We start from the raw sequence: 20613 nt of genomic DNA, 5'->3' as shown, positions 1-20613 counted from the left end.
CTTGTGTTGCTACACGGACACATTTGTATGTTGCACCATGGTACTTCCTGTCTGACGGACTCAGAGTAGAGACTTTGTAAATAAACAATCCGGCTCTTATTATATGTGAACTAAAGAGTACAATGTTTACACAACAGTCCCCACCCGCTGTTTTATTGTATTTGTACCTGTACTATCCGCTGTCAGCTGTTTATCTCTCTTTGTGAGCTTGATTAAATAGCGTTAGCTCACGTTAGCTAGCGATAGCTCCGCGGCTAATTTTAGCTCAACCTAAACTAAATCAATGACTATGTTCTAAAGCATTCAAGTAGTTTTCACTGCACATAGAAGTAGCCAAACAGCGGGAGCATTTCGGGAGCATATGACCAAAAGCCAGGCAATTTCGAGCCCTTAAGGAATCAAATACAGTCTGCCATGGCTATATGCTAACGCGCGCAACTGTAGGAAAAACCTGGCAGCGTTAAGGGAATCGAAAGTCACAGGAGCCACACGGTTCCAGGCATCGGCCAATTAGGAACCGGTTCCCAATGGGAACCGGTTTTCGATTCCCATCCCTAGTAGCCAGTATGCTAAATGCTCCGCGATGCTGGTTGAACCGTAGCTAGGTAGCCAGTATGCTAAATGCTCCGCGATGCTGGTTGAACCGTAGCTAGGTAGCCAGTATGCTAAATGCTCCGCGATGCTGGTTGAACCGTAGCTAGGTAGCCAGTATGCTAAATGCTCCGCGACGCTGGTTGAACTGCCTTGGTCTGTCTGTTGAAGACCGAGGGAACCGCATCGGGCTTCAGCTGATTAGTGGTCTTCTGGACAAACCTCCCATCCTCAACAACATAATCCGAGGCAATGAAGTGTTCGCTGCAGATCTTCATTCCCTGTCCAACAGGCTGATCGCGCCGCTTGAGTGCAGCCAGCCAACGTGCCAACAACACTGTTTTTTTCACTGGTAGTTTGTGGAAATAAATCAACTTTCCTCTCTTTCACGCGGTAAAATTAGTTTGAACAGCCGGGAGCAATACAAAAAGAACCACGCGGTCCCGTTGTTTGGTAGGCAACGTTGCATTTACTGACTGACCTTCAAGACACTCCATGTTTACTAGGCAGCTAACCAGCAGTGTAAACCAGGAGCCAGACCAAACCAACACCGTGACGTCACCATCTAAAATGCCGCCGCCCATGGCGAAAACAGGGAAATTACATTTGAGTTTTCAGACAAATAAGCAGGATTTCACATTTGATTATAGGACCATGTCTTACCCAAGGTACACAACAAACAAACTAGGCTCATATTGTTCAATGCTTCATCTCCCCTTTAACTCATTGACTGCCACACTGTTTTATCATCTTTACTCCCTGGCGCCAGCGTTATTGACCATATTCACAATGTTTGTGGACCCATCGTATATTCTATATTATAGCTATGGAGACAATAGTATGGCTCATTTGACAGGCACTATTTATAGTACAATAGGGACAAAACAGTTAATTTCTACATCCCTTCGTTTGTGCGCTATACCACGGTAAACATCGCCCCGTTTCAAAATAATCCATGCTAGTTTTCTAGATTGTGAGTGTTTTGTGCAGCGTATGCACAAATCTCGCGACTGCTCGCCTGAAACCTATATTATTGCCACGTCAAACGTAAACGCATTACCTTGTTTCTTCACAAAGCCGGGGGCGGGGGGTCGTTTTCCGATGCTGCGATCATACAAACGCATGTTTTAGGATGGGGGTTCGGTAAAGTAGATGTAAAATAGATGCTACCTTTGTTTTAGAGGTACTCCATTTCTCACTTCGAGTCCAAGGTCGCTTTCACACAGGGGCTGTTTGGTCCGGATTATCGGACCAGAATTCGATAGTCTGGTTTTTCGGGTCTGTGTGAATGCGCGTCGAACTCGGTCCGCCGGACCAAACAGGCGAACTCTGGTCCGCCTGAAAACGTAGGTCTCGGTTCGCTTCATCGGACCAAACACAAACCAAATATAGGAAGTGATTATTATTACCACTGCTCGCAGCATTCAATGCAAAACAAGCACACTGCATCTATCTCTCTATCTCTCTATCTCTCTATCTATATCTATCTATCTATCTATCTATCTATCTATCTATCTATCTATCTAACTGTGCATCTTGGGAAGAAGGAAGAAAAAACGCGGCTTATTATATTGTTATTATTATATATATATATATAACAACGTGGTGTACAAGTTGTTTAGCGAGAGGATGGTGGTAATCGGCTTCAATAGAACAACTCGCCTCCGCTGACCACGGCTCGCAGACAGTCCACACACAGACACACGCGCGCGCGCGCACACACGGGCTCGCAGCCACACACATTTCCACTGTCCAATAGACGAGCGCCCTTTTCGACCGCGTGACATTGTTCAGATAGTTTGGTGCGCCTGACAGATTGCTATGTGAACGCAGGCGAACCAAATGAAGAATGCAACAATGTTGCAACTTCACCACCAGAACCGCACAGAGTCCACCAGAACTATATGTGAAAGCGACCCAAGTGTCTTGAATCGGAACAGGATCAATACATATAATGTTAGGAAACACCTTATCATCCATATAATTAGGGCTGCAACTAATGACTAATTTGGTAGTCGACTAATCTGCCGATTATTTTTTCGATTAGTCGACTAATCGAAAACCAATGTAAACAACAACAATTTTTTTTTTTTTTTTTTTTTTTTTAATGCCCTATCTTTGTGAAAGTGGCTTCTCAGCTCTGGTCCAGCTGAAGACAGAGCAGAGGAACAGATTGGACATTGAGCATGACCTCAGAGTTGCTTGTCTACCATCACCCCAGACTTTGAGACTCTTGTCAGGACCAAACAACAACATCATAACATGATGATCCCATAGCAAATTAAAATAATGACTCATGAAACATTTGAATTTGGATCTTTAAGCCACTTTAAATGAAAATGTATTTGAAGAACAATACAGCAATCACTCATAACAAGATAAATAAATTAAATAATACAAATTAAAGTGGAAGTGTACTTTAAATAACTTTTGTTTGCTGTGTGTGAGAGGAGTCCGTGTGTGTGTGTGTGTGTCTTACTCTGATCGCTGTGTGAGTGAGAGGAGTGTGTGTACTGTGTAATTTGTGTGTGTGTCTTACTCTGATCGCTGTGTGAGTGAGAGGAGTGTGTGTACTGTGTAATTTGTGTGTGTGTCTTACTCTGATCGCTGTGTGAGTGAGAGGTGTGTACTGTGTAATTTGTGAATGTGTGTGTGTCTTACTCTGATCGCTGTGTGTGAGTGAGAGGAGTGTGAATGTGTCTGTGTCTTACTCTGATCGCTGTGTGTGAGTGAGAGGAGTGTGAATGTGTGTGTGTCTTACTCTGATCGCTGTGTGTGAGTGAGAGGAGTGTGTATGTGTGTGTGTCTTACTCTGATCGCTGTGTGTGAGAGAGAGGAGTGTGTATGTGTGTCTTACTCTGATCGCTGTGTGTGAGAGAGAGGAGTGTGTGTGTGTCTTACTCTGATCGCTGTGTGTGAGTGAGAGGAGTGTGTATGTGTGTCTTACTCTGATCGCTGTGTGTGAGAGAGAGGAGTGTGAATGTGTGTGTGTCTTACTCTGATCGCTGTGTGTGAGTGAGAGGAGTGTGTATGTGTGTGTCTTACTCTGATCGCTGTGAGTGAGAGGAGTGTGTATGTGTGTGTGTCTTACTCTGATCGCTGTGTGTGAGTGAGAGGAGTGTGTATGTGTGTGTGTCTTACTCTGATCGCTGTGTGTGAGTGAGAGGAGTGTGTATGTGTGTGTGTCTTACTCTGATCGCTGTGTGTGAGTGAGAGGAGTGTGTATGTGTGTGTCTTACTCTGATCGCTGTGTGTGAGTGAGAGGAGTGTGTATGTGTGTGTCTTACTCTGATCGCTGTGTGTGAGTGAGAGGAGTGCGTGTGTAATGTATTGTGTGTCTAGTCTGATCATCATCTCCTGCAGGGGAACAATGTTTTCAATGTCCAAAATTTGCTATGGGATCATCATGTTATGATGTTGTCTGGAACCCTGAGAAGCCACTCTCACAATTTTTTTTTTTTTTTATGACTAATCGACGCAACAATTTCTCGTCAACGATTTTTTTATAATCGACATCGTCGATTATGTCGACTAATCGTTGCAGCCCTACATATAATCCATTTAGTCTTTTTCATAATAGCCAATAGTTTGCTCTAGGCGATCACCATTGTGGTCCTGCTCACAGCTGCTTGCACCTACTAGTAGAGTCCCTAGTTGTTTGGGGGCTGGGGCCGCCCACACTAACCTACTAGTAGAGTCCCTAGTTGTTTGGGGGCTGGGGCCGCCCACACTAACCTACTAGTAGAGTCCCTAGTTGTTTGGGGGCTGGGGCCGCCCACACTAACCTACTAGTAGAGTCCCTAGTTGTTTGGGGGCTGGGGCCGCCCACACTAACCTACTAGTAGAGTCCCTAGTTGTTTGGGGGCTGGGGCCGCCCACACTAACCTACTAGTAGAGTCCCTAGTTGTTTGGGGGCTGGGGCCGCCCACACTAACCTACTAGTAGAGTCCCTAGTTGTTTGGGGGCTGGGGCCGCCCACACTAACCTACTAGTAGAGTCCCTAGTTGTTTGGGGGCTGGGGCCGCCCACACTAACCTACTAGTAGAGTCCCTAGTTGTTTGGGGGCTGGGGCCGCCCACACTAACCTACTAGTAGAGTCCCTAGTTGTTTGGGGGCTGGGGCCGCCCACACTAACCTACTAGTAGAGTCCCTAGTTGTTTGGGGGCTGGGGCCGCCCACACTAACCTACTAGTAGAGTCCCTAGTTGTTTGGGGGCTGGGGCCGCCCACACTAACCTACTAGTAGAGTCCCTAGTTGTTTGGGGGCTGGGGCCGCCCACACTAACCTACTAGTAGAGTCCCTAGTTGTTTGGGGGCTGGGGGGGGGGGCTGGGGCCGCCCACACTAACCTACTAGTAGAGTCCCTAGTTGTTTGGGGGCTGGGAGGGGGGGCTGGGGCCGCCCACACTAAGCTGGCCCATATGCATGTTCATAAGGTAGGCAATACTGCCACCTGGTGGGATTCAATCATCATTGCAATTTCAAGGTCTCTGATGAGTCACAAAGGTCCACACGAGTGTTTAGAATGGGGGAAATCTAAAAAAAGAAGGCATCTAAACCCGAGAAATCTCTGGTTTGGCGCTCAACGGTTGGATTTGAAACCCGAGCAATCTCTGGTTTGGTGCAGAAAGGGTTAAGAGGTTAAATAAATTATTGTAGCCATGTATAACACCTGGGCCATTTGAGACGTGCACAAAAAAAAATTCTGAACTAGTCATCTAAAAAGGTAAAGAACTATTTGGCATCGCTGTCCCAATACTGGTACATGGATAAATACTATGAATATATATATATTGAATATTACATGGATAGTTGATGTGAATATTTATACTGAATGGTACATAGATAAATAATATTTATATTTATTTCTCTGGGCAGGCTTAGCAAGTTGTGATGCCAAAATATTATCACTACTATTCATATTAATCCAGACAGTTAGGGAAATCATAAATATTCCCTGATTACATTTCATATTGTGAGCCTTGGAATGTGTGCCAGTCATGCACGTCCAAACTTGAAATGACTGCAAGCAGCCCCCCAAGCCCGGTGATGGCTTGTCAGCTCTGTTCTACACGTACTCGTTGGATGACGTACCCATTCAACGGAAGATGAACACTTGAGAATAGATTTTTCCACACCCTTTTAAGAGGAAATGCAGTGTGTATAATTCATGGAATGCATAGAATGGGTTGCACTCGGCGAGATCATTGCACAACTCAACATTTCAACTTTCTACGTGATATACTGTATAATTAAAGCATTACTCAAACATTGTTTCTGCCCTGTCCGTATCCATCCCTCACAGATAGTATGACATTAGCTTGGGGGCGGTGGTAGTTATTTTCAAAAACTGTATTTTCCCCTTATTTATTTCCATCTGCTCCTCTCCCTAGGGCGGGTTCCCGCTCCCGTAGCAAGAAGAACAACAAGGGAAAGGGCAAGAAGGAGGACGAGGAGCGCAGCAACGGCGCTCACAAGGGCAAGGAGGCCCGCGGTCGTGACGAGGGCCGCAGCAGGAGCCCCAAGAGCAGGAGCCCCAAGAGCCGGAGCCCCAAGAGCAAAAAGGGCAAGAAGGAGGTGAAGAGGGGGAGCGGCAGGAAAGACGCGTCCCGCTCCCGCTCCAAATCCCGCTCCCCGTCCCGCTCCAAATCCCGCTCCCCGTCCGGCTCCCCGTCCCGCTCCCGTTCTCGATCCCAGTCCTGAGTTTGGACCGACCGTCTGTTATGAGCCCTTATCCCCAAGTATCCCCTGTCCTCCATTCACATTCCCCACATCCCTAACCCTGCGTCTGTCTCTTTGTTTTTTGATAAATAGCTGTAGAATACCAGGCACTCGTGTCTTTCATACACCTGCTTCCCCATTTTATTTTTAAATATTCCTATTCAACTTTTTTTTTTTTTTTTGTCTCAGTAGTAAGTGTCTCTTATGGAGGTTGTTGTAAAATACCATGGTGAGATCTCAGTTTTATAAAAGTTGATATGTTCAAATATGCTATAGTATGTGTCTTAGCCTTTTTATCACGCATAAAAGCAGACTGTTGTGTCAATGTGCTGAGTGGAATTTGTTTTCCGTGGCATCTCTTCGCCTTTATGAGATCCTTTTATCATTTATTTAAAAAAAAAAAAAAAAAAAATGCCCAATGTACATTTGTCTGTCCTTTTTTATTGTGGAAAATATTTAGAGGGTAATAAGATGGGCCCAGTGATACATGTAATATTTAGAGGGTAATAAGATGGGCCCAGTGATACATGTAATATTTAGAGGGTAATAAGATGGGCCCAGTGATACATGTAATATTTAGAGGGTAATAAGATGGGCCCAGTGATACATGTAATATTTAGAGGGTAATAAGATGGGCCCAGTGATACATGTAATATTTAGAGGGTAATAAGATGGGCCCAGTGATACATGTAATATTTAGAGGGTAATAAGATGGGCCCAGTGATACATGTAATATTTAGAGGGTAATAAGATGGGCCCAGTGATACATGTAATATTTAGAGGGTAATAAGATGGGCCCAGTGATACATGTAATATTTAGAGGGTAATAAGATGGGCCCAGTGATACATGTAATATTTAGAGGGTAATAAGATGGGCCCAGTGATGCATGTAATATTTAGAGGGTAATAAGATGGGCCCAGTGATACATGTAATATTTAGAGGGTAATAAGATGGGCCCAGTGATACATGTAATATTTAGAGCATCCATTAAAGCGTTCCGTCTCCAGACGGATTTCTGTCTTTTTTATTTTTTTTCCGTCAATTTGATTTGGTGAATGACGGAATTGGCTACCTGGTATAATAATATAATTGGTAGATCATACAGATTGAAAACAAAATGTAGCCAATCAGAGGCGTCAAATATCATGAAATGAAGAAGAAAAAATCCGCGGCGGCACCGCCCCCAGTCATTTGCGAGATGCGGAGCGAGCAATATAATGGCAGGACACAGCGACCCGAGAGACAGGATTACGCTAATAGTTCGTCGTCGGAAATGTATAATAATCGCAGACAGTGTTGGATCTAAATACATGGATTTATGGACACATTTATGCCCGGGCCACAAAGCGTATTGAATGTTAGTGGCCGGCTCTACCGGAGCGTTGCCGTCAACCTGTTATATGAAAATGTCATTTAATTGTGCTGCCTGTCACTGACTGTCAGACCGCGATACGGGTTGTCTTTTCCTTTTTAGCTAACGCTCCATAAATATACAGTGTAGGTTAAAATAAGTGACTTTGCTTGAAAAATAATAGTTTAGTAGGAGATGTTTTGACGGGGCTGATTAGATCACGAAGGGCCTTTCGTGACTCAGAAAAGGGGCTAATATACGATATATATTCTCTTTAAACATATACATGTTACAGGACAAAAGTTATAGATTGAATCACTTTTATTCTTTTAAACTTGGTCTGACCGACCTTCAGCATACCACAGGCAGTAGATCCAGTAGCAGAAACGCATGTGAGAAAACACGAGTGCTCCTATTGACACTTTTATTTATTAAAGCCTATGTGACCTGTCACAAAGGGTATTATTCTGTACGGTTTAATTTCCTCACTGCGTCCTACCTCATTAGAAAACATCAAGAGGAGATGGGAGGAGGACCTGGGGGACCTGGAGGAAGACCTGTGGGCTGTGGGAGGAGATGCTACACCGGGTCCATGCATTCTTCAATTAGTGCCGTCACGGACTGATCCAATGTTAAATTGTTTCCTTTTAGCTAACGCTATTAAATAAAAAATATACGGTGGAGGGTTAAAATAATAAGGACTTTGCCTGAAAAAAAAGTTCAGTCAGGAGATGTTTTGATGGAATGACGCACCCCGCGGGAATATATTTTACCATAAATCATATTATAGGCTATCGCAGGACCTTAGCCTGTCTCTACCATGCTTTTTGTAAACTTTATGACGTACATTATACCTGTTATGTCTTATTCTTAATACTTGTACTACTTTCACTGTATGCCTGACAAATAAAACTCTTGACTTGACTTGACTTGAGCGTAATAATATAGACCATGAACAGAAAACACATTATTTCCATAATATAGAATAGATCTTTATTTGTCATTGTTGGTACAACGAAATTTAGTTAGGAACATCACCACTGGCATACAAACATAAAATATAGTGTGCAAAATAATAATGTCAATAATAATAATAACGAGTGCTCCTATTGTCGTAAATGTTACAGGACAGTTTTACTGTATTTGCCCTACACAATACATAATTTCAACTATACACAATACATAATTTGAACTACACAATACTGAATTTGAACTATAGACGTGACGCATGTCAGAAAACGCATAGCCATTATGCCTACTTAAAAAACAAAACGTATTTCTCACGTCAGGCGTCACCGGATGAGCGCGTCCTATATATATATAGCGCGAAAACTTTATTTCCGTTTAGCAGGTAAATTGTGAATAAACATGGACGGCTTCCTAAAAGAAGGCTCCAATGTGTCGGAGATAGATAAAACCGTCAAAAATAAATGGAGATGGGCTTGGCTCTCCGAAAGGGGGTACGATAACAAGCCTTTTAGTTCATGGTGCAAGAAACTAAAAGAGCCAGGTGTGTGTTTTTGCACAGTATGCAACAGAAAAATACAATATGGCAGTAATAGAAAAAGGTGCTCGCTCGCCATCAATCTGAAGCTAGCCACAAGACTCGCGTTGGCGCTCTCCAACATACAGCTTCCCTGCCTGGCGCGACAACAACGGCGGTAAATATATCTATGACCGACCGTGTATGGGATCATAAAGTGCGCATATGTTCATTCATAGCAGAGCATGATCTGTCTTTCACGATCTCGCAACCACTAGTGGACCTCATCGGTACGGTTGCCAAAGACCAGAGTGCACTTTCAAGATTGACAATGTCCAATTCTCACGCCTCCTACCTGTGCACACACGGAATTGCAGCTCATCAGAAAAATGAATTGTCAACTCGACTGCAAACAAAAATGTTTTCTTTAAATGCAGATGAGGCAACAGATTGTAACATGGACAGGATCCTTAATGTTCTTGTTAGGTACTTCGATGAGGATATGAGTAAAGTGTTGACCCAGCATCTGGCCTCAGTGAAAGTTAACATTGCAGATGCCTCAACCCTCACACACACACTAACAGATATCCTCCAGTCATACAACCTGAACTGGAATCAGGTTGTTTCTATACTGCTGGATAACTGCAATGTGATGAGAGGGAAAAGGTCCGGAGTGGAGACACGAATCAGAAAAGAAAATCCATCACTCCTGGACATCAGTGGAGACACGGTTCACATGGTCTCAAATGCAGCCAAGGTCCTTTTGAAGCCTTTCCAGGGATTTGTGGAAGAATTTTGCTCTACTATGATATAGAAAAATTCCCCAAACAGAAGGAGCTTTTTTGCGAGTTTCAGTCCTTGCTTCATTTGGAGAAGAAGAGCTTGACCCGTCCCATCAGCAGCAGATTCCTCCAAATGTTGGATGTGTGCAACAGAGTACGGGAGCTTATGGATCCATTGATTGTGCACTTCTACAGCTTCCTGCCTCCTCAAGATCAACACAAATACAGGTACAATAGCATTATCTTTTTATGTCATCTGTTTTCTCTGTACTAGCAGGCTAATTTGCTCAATCTAATTAAATAAGTCAGAGCAAATATAGCATTCCTGTTCCATAACTGTATAATTATATGCTTTGTTAGTTTGATACAAAGCATATAATATATAATAGGGAACAGGAATGCTATATTTGCTCTGACTTATTTAATTAGATTTTGCATTAAAGTTTTTTTTTTATTATCTGCAATCTGTTAATTAAAGTGTTCAATCAATCAAACCTAGAAAACTCGCTAACATTAACATTAGCTAACATTACATTCACGCAAATTAACGTGCATGGTGCGAGCAGCCTTTGATGGAAGACAAGATGGAGCGTTTTTTAAATAAATTGTAATATTCATTTTTATGTGAAGCCCCCGTTAATTTCGAACCCTGCTTTGTGATGCAGATGGCTCCTGAACCACGTTCTTGATCAGCATGCAGTTACATCTGATGAGAAGGCAAGGATCACGGTTCTACAAATGCAAATGGAAATTTTTTTTCTCTGCAATATATAGGCCTGTTATAATAATAATAATAACTACTATATTTATTATATATATTATATTTCCTCTGTAATGGAATCTGAGTATGTTACATGTTTGTGATCAGGAAAGAATAGTTAATAAAAGATATTCAGCCACTATTCTAATCAGGCTTTATTGTGATTTTCAGGTGTACTTCCAACTTTCCAGGTGTTCCTGAAGAAGTTGCAGCATGAGAAGCCCATGCTCCACTCACTGCATGCGGAAATGATGCTACTGGTCAGGGAACTTCTCTCCAAGTTCATGAAGCCTGTTTCCATCCCCCTGAGTGTGAAGGGCTTGTTGACGCTTGATGTTCAGAATAGAGACCTGCAGTACTCTGACCAAAGGTTGTCTGTGGGGAGATTCAGCTTCTCTACCATGAACAAGGCTAGAGTGGAGAAAAAGCCCTGGGTGCACAACGTCTACAGCTCTCTCAGAGAAGGCTACATTAATGCAGCAACATTCCTCCTGAAAAACCTTCCCCTCAACAACCGCATCATCACCTCTTTGTCTGCGCTGACACCATCATTGATTCTCCACGAATCGGTCCAAGGTGCATTCAACACCTTAGCCATGTCCTTGCCAAATGCCGTGAAATCTGAGGAGCTTGGTCAACTAAATGAAGAGGTGCGAGCCTACCAGATTGACACAGATTTAGGAGCACAGGCCAAACACTTTGAGGAGAATACTCAGCGAATCGATGTTGACTGGTGGAGTAAAATCTTGGCCATGAAGACGCCAAAAGGAGGGATGATATTCCCCATCTTAGGGAAGTTGGTAAAGGCCCTTCTGTCATTGTTCACTGGCCCTCTTGTTGAAGGATCATTTAATATCATGGATGACATCATTGAAATGGACAGGACCAGGCTGAACATTGAGACTTATGAAGGCTTAGCCATTATGAAGTCCCACATGAAGGCAACAGAGAAAAACTCCTCCAAAATGGAAATCAGCCCTGCACTGAGGCGCATGTGCCTGTCTTCTTATGAGAGATACCAACAGCATCTGAAGAAGAAGAAGGAGAACATTGAAAAGCAAAAGGAAAGGAGACTGATGGAAGCTGTGAAAGTCCTCTCAGCAGTTAGGGTAAGAAAAGTAACAGAAAGGTTAAAGAAAGGTTCCACCTCTTCTGCTCCTGCAAGAGCCTCCTCCTCCTCCACTCCTGGAATCAGAGCCACTGCACCTCCTCCTCCTCCTCCTCCTCCTCCTCCTCCTCCTCCTCCTCCTCCTCCTCCTCCTCCTCCACTCCTGGAGTCAGAGCCACTGCACCTCCTCCTCCTCCTCCTCCTCCACTCCTGGAGTCAGAGCCACTGCACCTCCTCCTCCTCCTCCTCCTCCTCCTCCTCCTCCTCCTCCTCCTCCTCCACTCCTGGAGTCAGAGCCACTGCACCTCCTCCTCCTCCTCCTCCTCCACTCCTAGAGTCAGAGCCACTGCACCTCCTCCTCCTCCTCCACTCCTGGAGTCAGAGCCACTGCACCTGCTACAGCCTCCTCCTCCTTCTCCTCCTCCTCCTCCTCCTCCTCCTCCTCCTCCTCCTCCTCCTCCTCCTCCTCCACTCCTGGAGTCAGAGCCACTGCACCTGCTACAGCCTCCTCCTCCTCCTCCTCCTCCTCCTCCTCCTCCTCCTCCTCCTCCTCCTCCTCCTCCTCCTCCACTCCTGGAGTCAGAGCCACTACACCTCCTCCTCCTCCTCCTCCTCCTCCTCCTCCTCCTCCTCCTCCTCCTCTCCCTCCTCCTCCACAGGGCCCTCATGCATCAACGTGTTCTACGCACAGATCTGTGCTTACCCTGTGCGTACGATCATTTCTAAGCAAAGAGTGGGATTCATCAATTTGAACTTGAACTTGACTTCGTGCTTACATCTACGCACAGTTCAGACCTGGCGTACCTAGCGCCCAGTGGTAGAATATATTATTACAACAAGGAAATGAGCTTCTGTGCATAATAACACTGGCACGTTCTGTACGAACCGTAGTTCATTATAGTTCATTGTAAAATAGCAACAGTAGTGTAATTATGGTCAAAACCCTATAAATAGCAGTTGGAATAATAGATCTTTCTCTCAGAATGAATGCAGCATGGTTTATATAGCGTTATCGGAATATACGGGGTGTAGGCTACTGACTGACTGCGCTCCGCGTAGCTTGATTGATTGATTGATTGAAAAGTTTATTAACAGATTGCAGAATGGGTACAGTACAGTACAGCTCAGTACATACAATTGTTGATTGGGGATGCAGACCAACTTTCGTCTTGTTTACATCAGGGTCCCCCATTTTCAATTCATCATAAATCATAAAGCTCAACTCGTTATTATTCTGCGCAGACCGCAGAAACACGGGAACGTTTTGATTATATTTAAAAGGCTTTACGTTAAACGAAACAAGTGGAACTTCGAAGCTGTAAGCAGAATACAAGTCATATGAATATAGTGTTCTTCCCCATTTTTACTGTATAAGAAAGAATAGAAAACGCATTGCAATGACACTATAGTGGACAGACTATGTATATGATGGGATTCAAGTTCGCGTTTTTGTTGCTCATAGGCATGCTGTCAGAGTATGATATCTTAATCAAACATTCTAGAACATTTGTCGTCACAGATCATGTCCTAATAGAACATAGGCTATGGCATGGATCGTGATATTGTGTGGACTGTTATTATTACTGTACACCGGTACCACCCATTGTGACTACAGCCTTGTGAGTCCCGCACACAAACATGATGGAATTCAAGTTCATGTATTGAAAGGCAGGCTATCATACATGCAGTGAGATTCATTGTTCTTGTATATGCTCTCGTATTATATTGTTTATATAGGCTACCCAATACTGACATCAAAATAGATTGTAGTATGCCTCTAGAAATCATATGCAGCAGGTAGAAAATTGACGGGAGATCCATCGCGATTTGGAATAAAATTGAGGAGAACTTTAATCCCTGGGGTATTAATCAAACAACACGGGAAAAGGCAGTCATATTCCAGCGCGGTCTTTATTAGCCGACAACGAAATAGATGCATCTAAAAATCATATAGCCAATCGAACACAACTAATAAAGGCATTCATATTACAGCACGGTTATAATAACACACAACCAACGCCAAACAGTGGTCAACGAACGGTCTTTATTAGTATTTTGAGCTGTCCAGGCAGAATTGCAGCAATGGTCTTAGGGAGCCGTTGATATCTGACATCACCGTTTACAAGTCCGCCTTTTATTATTTATCCCATAATACGCGATAGTGTCTTCTTGGTTCGACAGCAGTGAATTCTCTGTGGAGTTTCTAACGGGTCGGTCCATTATTTCACATCCCATGGGGGGTGTTTCCTCATTTTCATGACCATATATGGATAATCATGCACGAGCATTGACGGTAGAACAAAGTGGTATTCATCATGACAGGTGTGCGTAGAGCCTGCGTACGCAAGTGTGATGAATGCCGACTTCCCTGTGCGTGCGCTAGTTCTACATTCCGTGCTTACGTGTGGAAGTAGGTCAAGTTCTACGTCCACGTTGATGCATGAGGGGAGTCAGAGCCACTGCACCTGCAGCTGGTCCCACAGAAGAAACCCTGAAGCGGACAGCAGGTGTAGCCAAGCTTCAGGCATATCACTTCACTGCCAAAAAGCAGAAAAAGTGAAAAGCACTAAAGTAAGTATTACACTTATTGTTATTTAATGCTGGTTTGGTCTTTTTCAGTGATCGCTCACTTCAAAACAAAAACTGTTTGTTTGGTGTTATACCAGACAGCTGCCATCTCAAGGTGGGTCTTACTATTAACTATTAACCTGACAAAGGTGTCAGTATGCATACAGTAGCATTGCATAGTCTTAACTGTACATTTGTTTCGTTTACCTGCACTTCACAGAAACGGGCTGATTGCAGACACCAAAGACTAAGAGGAAAGACTGCAGAAGACTTGTCGATTAAGTACAAGACACATACATTGCACAACTATATATTTTATGTTATGCGTGCATAAAACCCAGAATTGGGAGTTCTCTGTATGTAAGCTGCACTTTTTTTTGTTGTAAATCGCATTATGTATTATTAAAGCACTTTCCCTTGTTTAGTTTAGATAGTTGTTCAAGCCATAAGCTTGTTCAGTTGTCAAAATGTAAATAAAAACGTGCACTGAAAAGTTACAGTATGTAGATTTGTACAATACAAGACACATACATTTCACATCTATATTTTATGTTATGCGTGCATAAAACCCAGAATTGGGAGTTCTCTGTATGTAAGCTGCACTTTTTTTGTTGTAAAATCGCATTATGTATTATTAAAGCACTGTTTCCCTTGTTTAGTTTAGATAGTTCACGTCATAAGCTTGTTCAGTTGTCAAAATGTAAATAAAAACGTGCACTGAAAAGTTACAGTATGTAGATTTGTTTATTGTTTATTCAAGTCATAAGCTTGTTCAGTTGTCAAAATGTAAATTAAAACGTGCACTGAAAAGTTACAGTAATATACAGTACTGTTACCCAGAGATCCTAACAGTAAATATATATATATATGATGAGGAGGAGACTGTACATTAGGAGGGGGTGGGTGGGTGGCTTAAAACGCTGACGCTATTAAAAAAAAAAAAAAAAAAGTGGATGTTAAAATAAGAATATGACTTGGCCTGAAAAAAATTTCAGTCAGGAGATTTTTTTTTGCTTTAATCCCTGGACAAATAAGCACACACTCAAAACATTTAAAGGGATGATTTTGCATGATTGCCTTCATTATCAGGAAGATCATGTATGGAGATACATTGGCCGCTTTTGAATCGCATGATACGTTTTGGTTTAAAAGCTGGGGGGGGGGGGGGGGGGGGGGGGCACTTTGGGATCCTCTTTATTGTGCGAGACAACTACCGCCCCAAAGTCAGCTGCAGCTGACACACACGTGCACACACACATACACACCTGTGGTTTTCCTTAAAACCCAGCATCATCCGTCTGTCACATTGCAATCCACACCCTTGTCATTATGTAATACTGGGGGGACATGAGGGATGACTGTGCAATACATTGAGTTAGTGGTTTGCTCTTTTTAACTGTATTTCAAAGGGATTTGTTTAGTTTTTTTCCTGATGTAGCTGGCCAACAAAGCTTGAGGGTCGACTTCCCCTGGTCTGTGTGAGATTACGACGATGATGAACAATACTGAGCCTGAAGATATCGCATTTTACACACATGCAGCTTGACCATTAAGAATGTGTTTTCTTTGTTTATGTGTTGTCTTTCTTGAGTATCTGTACATATTTATATTGTGCCTTTTAACCGTCATATGTATACATAATCTCTAAGGGAAATACTTAAGATGTGTTTAATGCATTATCATATTATTGTTACATGCTTCATCTGAAGTGTTATTTTACTTTTTCTTATTTTTTTTAACTACTTTGTCTGTTGCAGAGACTTGGTGTAACGCTTCAGTAACTTAAATGACAGGCATATTCATCATCTGTCCTGTCTATACTGTAATACTTTTTCTAACATTTACCAGTGAAATCTCTCATCTCTCAACAATCATAGCTGTATCCAGTAATCGAATCTCCTTTGGGAAATTAAATGGCATCCTTTTGTTGCTGTGAAATGCTTCTATCGCATGGCACCCCTTTGTTGCTGTGAAACGCTTCTATCGCTTAGAGACAATCAAATCAGGAACACATGGTACGCTGACTGCTGTTTAGATCTACTTATACTGAAATGTACATAGCAAGCAATCCTACTCTAGGTAACATTATACTTTTAGTTAATCATTTCATGCTGTGCTACCTAAATAGAGCGAAATGGGATTCTGAACCGACTCCCATTTCCTTTGCATAGTCAATGTCAGACCATATACAATATTATCTAGATTTTTCTCTCTGTACGTACTTGTCTGTTTAGTGTTGGATTTTGTTATATTGTTTTTTGTCTGCATGCCAGTTTGTTTTGAAGTACGCCATGGCTATCAAAAAAATATGATCTTGCAATATTTTAGTGTATGCTTTCATTTAAACTTTTTTTAATGCCAAAAACTGAGTTATTTTTCAAAATGCTGTTTGCTTTTTTTTTCATGTTTCATCTCATTGTCAAGGACCTTTGAAGGCACATAGCATCATGGTAGATATGTATCTGGCTTGAGTGTGATCCTGTCCACATTATCTGAACATTCAGTGATCATGTAATTAAATTAGTATTATTTCTCCACACTCGCTGTCTGGGACCTGAGCAATGGTTCTGTAAAAGGTTTTCCTGTGCTGAGAACACTCATGACAATGTAAATAAATAAAACGTTTGAAAATGACAGTTACTGACTCTACAGTATGCATTTAGATGTTCATACATTACTGTAAACGGAACAGAACCAGTTCATGAACGGAAGGGTTTGTAAAAATATAAGTAAAATAAGATGGACTGACTGGTCAACTGGTGGTGGGAAACCACACTGAAACCAGACTAAATAATAAACTGCTCCCCTGACTCAATTTCTTGACGATGGAAATTGACTGCATCAATCTGACCAGTTTTGTCAGAAAATTCTTTGCGATACATTCCTTAGCATTAGTCTCCTGTAAAATTCTGTCAGCGGGTGTATAGTGAAGGGGGGGGGGGGGAGTGGCACTCCCCCACTTTGTATTTTCAAATAATAAACCAAATGTAGGAACTGTGCGGTTCACCAACAACATCGGAAATGGCTCCTCTCCCTCTGCCTCTCCTGCAGGGTCCCACAAGGCTCCATCCTTGGCCCTATTCTATTTTCTCTGTATATGCTGCCCCTTGGTTTAGTCATTCAAAAACACTATCTCCTCCATTGTTATGCGGGACGACACTCGGGTCTATCTCCCCATGAAACCCAATGACAAGTCCAGTCTTGACAGCCTCCGATCCTGTCTATGACATCAAATGCTGGATGGCACAACATTTCCTACAACTCAATTATTCTAAATGTGAAATCCTCCTTTTCGGCCCCCCAAACCAAACCAGTGTTATCGCCAGCAGCCTGGGTAACCTGTCTGCCCTAGTTCAGTGTTTTTTCCAGCTTCGGTCCACAGCTAGGATCAACTTCAAGTCTAGGGGGGGGGGGGGGGGGGGGGGGGCGTGCTTTTGCTATCGCAGCCCCTGACCTCTGGAACAGCATCCCCACGTCCATCAAATCTACCCCCTCCATCGAGTCTTTTAATCTAAGCTCAAAACTCACCTATATTCCCTAGCCTTCCCTGACTCACTCTGACTCTGGCCTGGTTTGTTTTGGTGTGTTGTTGTTCTGTTTCTTTGTTTGTCTGTTGGTTGTTTATTTTCTGTTTATTTATACTTTAGGAGTACTTTCAATTTGTTTTGCTACGTGACCCACTGTAAAGCATGTCGGTTGACAAGTGTCATGTTTAAATGTGCTATACAAATACATTTTATTGATTGATTGTGTGCTCCCTCACTTCCAAAAATAGCACTACAACTCCTGTATTGAAATAAGAATTTTATTTGAGAATGAAGGTAAACATTTTATTTTGGCGTCGAGGAGTGATTAATTACAAACAGGACTCATCTCAGTATACATTGACATGATCTCAGTATCCATTGACATGATCTCAGTATACATTGACATCATCTCAGTATACATTGACATGATCTCAGTATACATTGACATGATCTCAGTATACATTGACATGATCTCAGTATACATTGACATGATCTCAGTATACATTGACATGATCTCAGTATACATTGACACGATCTCAGTATCCATTGACACGATCTCAGTATCCATTGACATGATCTCAGTATCCATTGACATGATCTCAGTATCCATTGACATGATCTCAGTATCCATTGACATGATCTCAGTATACATTGACATCATCTCAGTATCCATTGACACGATCTCAGTATCCATTGACACGATCTCAGTATCCATTGACATGATCTCAGTATACATCTCAATATATATTGACATATGCTCAGTATCCAATGACCCGAGATCAGTATCCATCCACCGCTTGATACTAGTATATATTGACATGGTCTTAGTATACTCTGACATGATCTCAGTATACTTTGACATGATCTCAGTATACTCTGACATGATCATGAGGAGGAGTCCAAACTCTTAACCGCTTCACACTTTGGATCTTTCATCATCATCCTGTGATACATTTCTTGACATGCAACACCGATACCATAGACTGCAATGATTACAGAACTAACTATAAAGGTGTAGTGGGGCTGCGGCAGTTCACAGTAGATCTGCCAACACCACAGACCACACAGCAGCACCAGATCCAGCATCATCCAGGCGTGGTGCAGCATAGACCAGCGCCTCGTCTGCCGCGCGTTGTAACAGCTGAAATACAAGATGAGGCCTAGGGTGGCCCGGTAGAGCCACACTCCACCCACGCCACCCATGGATGTCTGCGACTGCCAGGCGACGAAGACCAGGATCATCCAGGAACACAGGAAGTGGGCAAAGATGACACGGGGCAGGACGGAGGCGAAAAGACTGAGGGCGACAATGCGGGGGGTGAGCAGCAGCAGGTTCCAGAGGAAGAAGACCAACGACTCACAGACCGCCTGCTTCTTCTTCTTCTTCTTCTCCTCCTCAGTATATAGATGATAGTACACAGTAGTCAAACCACAGACGATGGCCAATACTGAACCGGCTGCCTTTAACACTGAGGAGAAGAGAGATTGATTGATTGATTGAAAACTTTATTAACAGATTGCAGAATGGGTACAGTACAGTACAGCTCAATACATACAATTGTTAGGTCAAGTCAAGTCAAGAGTTTTAATTGTCACGGCATACAGGTATACAATGAAATGCGGGTGCAGACCAGATGCAGATGCAGACCAGAGAAAGACTTTCGTCTTGTTTACATCAGGGTCCCCCATTTTCAAATCCGGTACAAGAATCCACCATTAAATTGGCTTCTTGCGTTACAAATTGTGTGAGGCAAAGTGAGCCCACGTTGAACCTAGGAGATGCTCCTACAGTATGTATAGTACATCGGTGGTTACTTTCTAGCTCCAAAATGGCATAAACTTGATTGGCTTTTCAGTGATCTCGATTTCCTTCCCTAAACAAAGACTAATAGTCACTATAGTATAGTCTATAGTCACTTTTCCGCACCTACTCCCGAACTCTGCATGCACAGATTGCCCACGGAGTCTCTCTGGATTGTCCAGAGATCTAGGTTTATCAATCTGTGCATGCAGAGTATGGGAATAGGTGTGGAAAAGTGACTATAGCTCAGCCGAGAAAGTGCAGATCAACTTGGGATTGGTCTCTCCATGTTCAGGACACTCAGGCGTATAAACGTCTATTGGATCATGTCTCCAGCACCCCCACAGCCGTAGCTACAACCACTTAATGGCAAGGCTCTCATCCACATTCATTCATTTTCTCCCCCCGCTCGCTCTCTCCCATGATTTCAGAATACCGGAAGTGTTGCAGTGGTCTATGGGACACGGGCAATATTGTGGTGCCAAAGCAAAGGGGTAGCGCGCCACAGACTAGTTCTAGCTGCACCTAGTCCCTATCGTGGCTTTGGAATTTGGACGGACGCAGTACCCAAGCTACTGTGGTTTGTTATGGCGGCCATAGATTGATCACTCAGTGGTCAATGACCTTGCTGTGAAATTACTACTACTTTTTGTAGCGTTGTGGCAGTTGTAATTTCATGATTAATGGTCTAGTTTCCCCACAATATTAACTTCTGTGGCACGATACTAGGCTGATAACGGCTCATGTTTGTTACCTGCTGACATGCATTAGACCACAGAGAGGTCAGGACATTTCAATGTAAAAAATGTAAAAAAAGATCTGGATAACCCATTGAACTTTAACTTATGACACTGTTCTGACATCTTCCGTATGAAAACTCTCAGCCTAGTATCATGCCACAGACGTTGAAAAACTAGACCA

The 20613-nt window shown here is 43.0% G+C and overlaps 1 pseudogene across 1 annotated transcript in view; it reads left to right on the top strand.

Annotated features, from left to right (window-relative positions):
- The window catches only part of LOC311247620, a 131683-nt pseudogene that overhangs the window by 21109 nt on the left and 89961 nt on the right, over window positions 1-20613 (top strand). Inside the window, exon 6 of the transcript XR_014621014.1 lies at window positions 5984-6167. The product of XR_014621014.1 is annotated as an uncharacterized misc_RNA (transcript). The remainder of the gene's footprint in view (window positions 1-5983; window positions 6168-20613) is intronic.

This window comes from Notolepis coatsorum (genome assembly GCF_963971535.1).
Source record: "Notolepis coatsorum genome assembly, contig: SCAFFOLD_512, whole genome shotgun sequence".
In the NCBI taxonomy this organism is placed as follows: domain Eukaryota; kingdom Metazoa; phylum Chordata; class Actinopteri; order Aulopiformes; family Paralepididae; genus Notolepis; species Notolepis coatsorum.
Note: the sequence above shows the minus strand (reverse complement) of the source record. Positions and strands in the feature narration are given on the sequence as shown.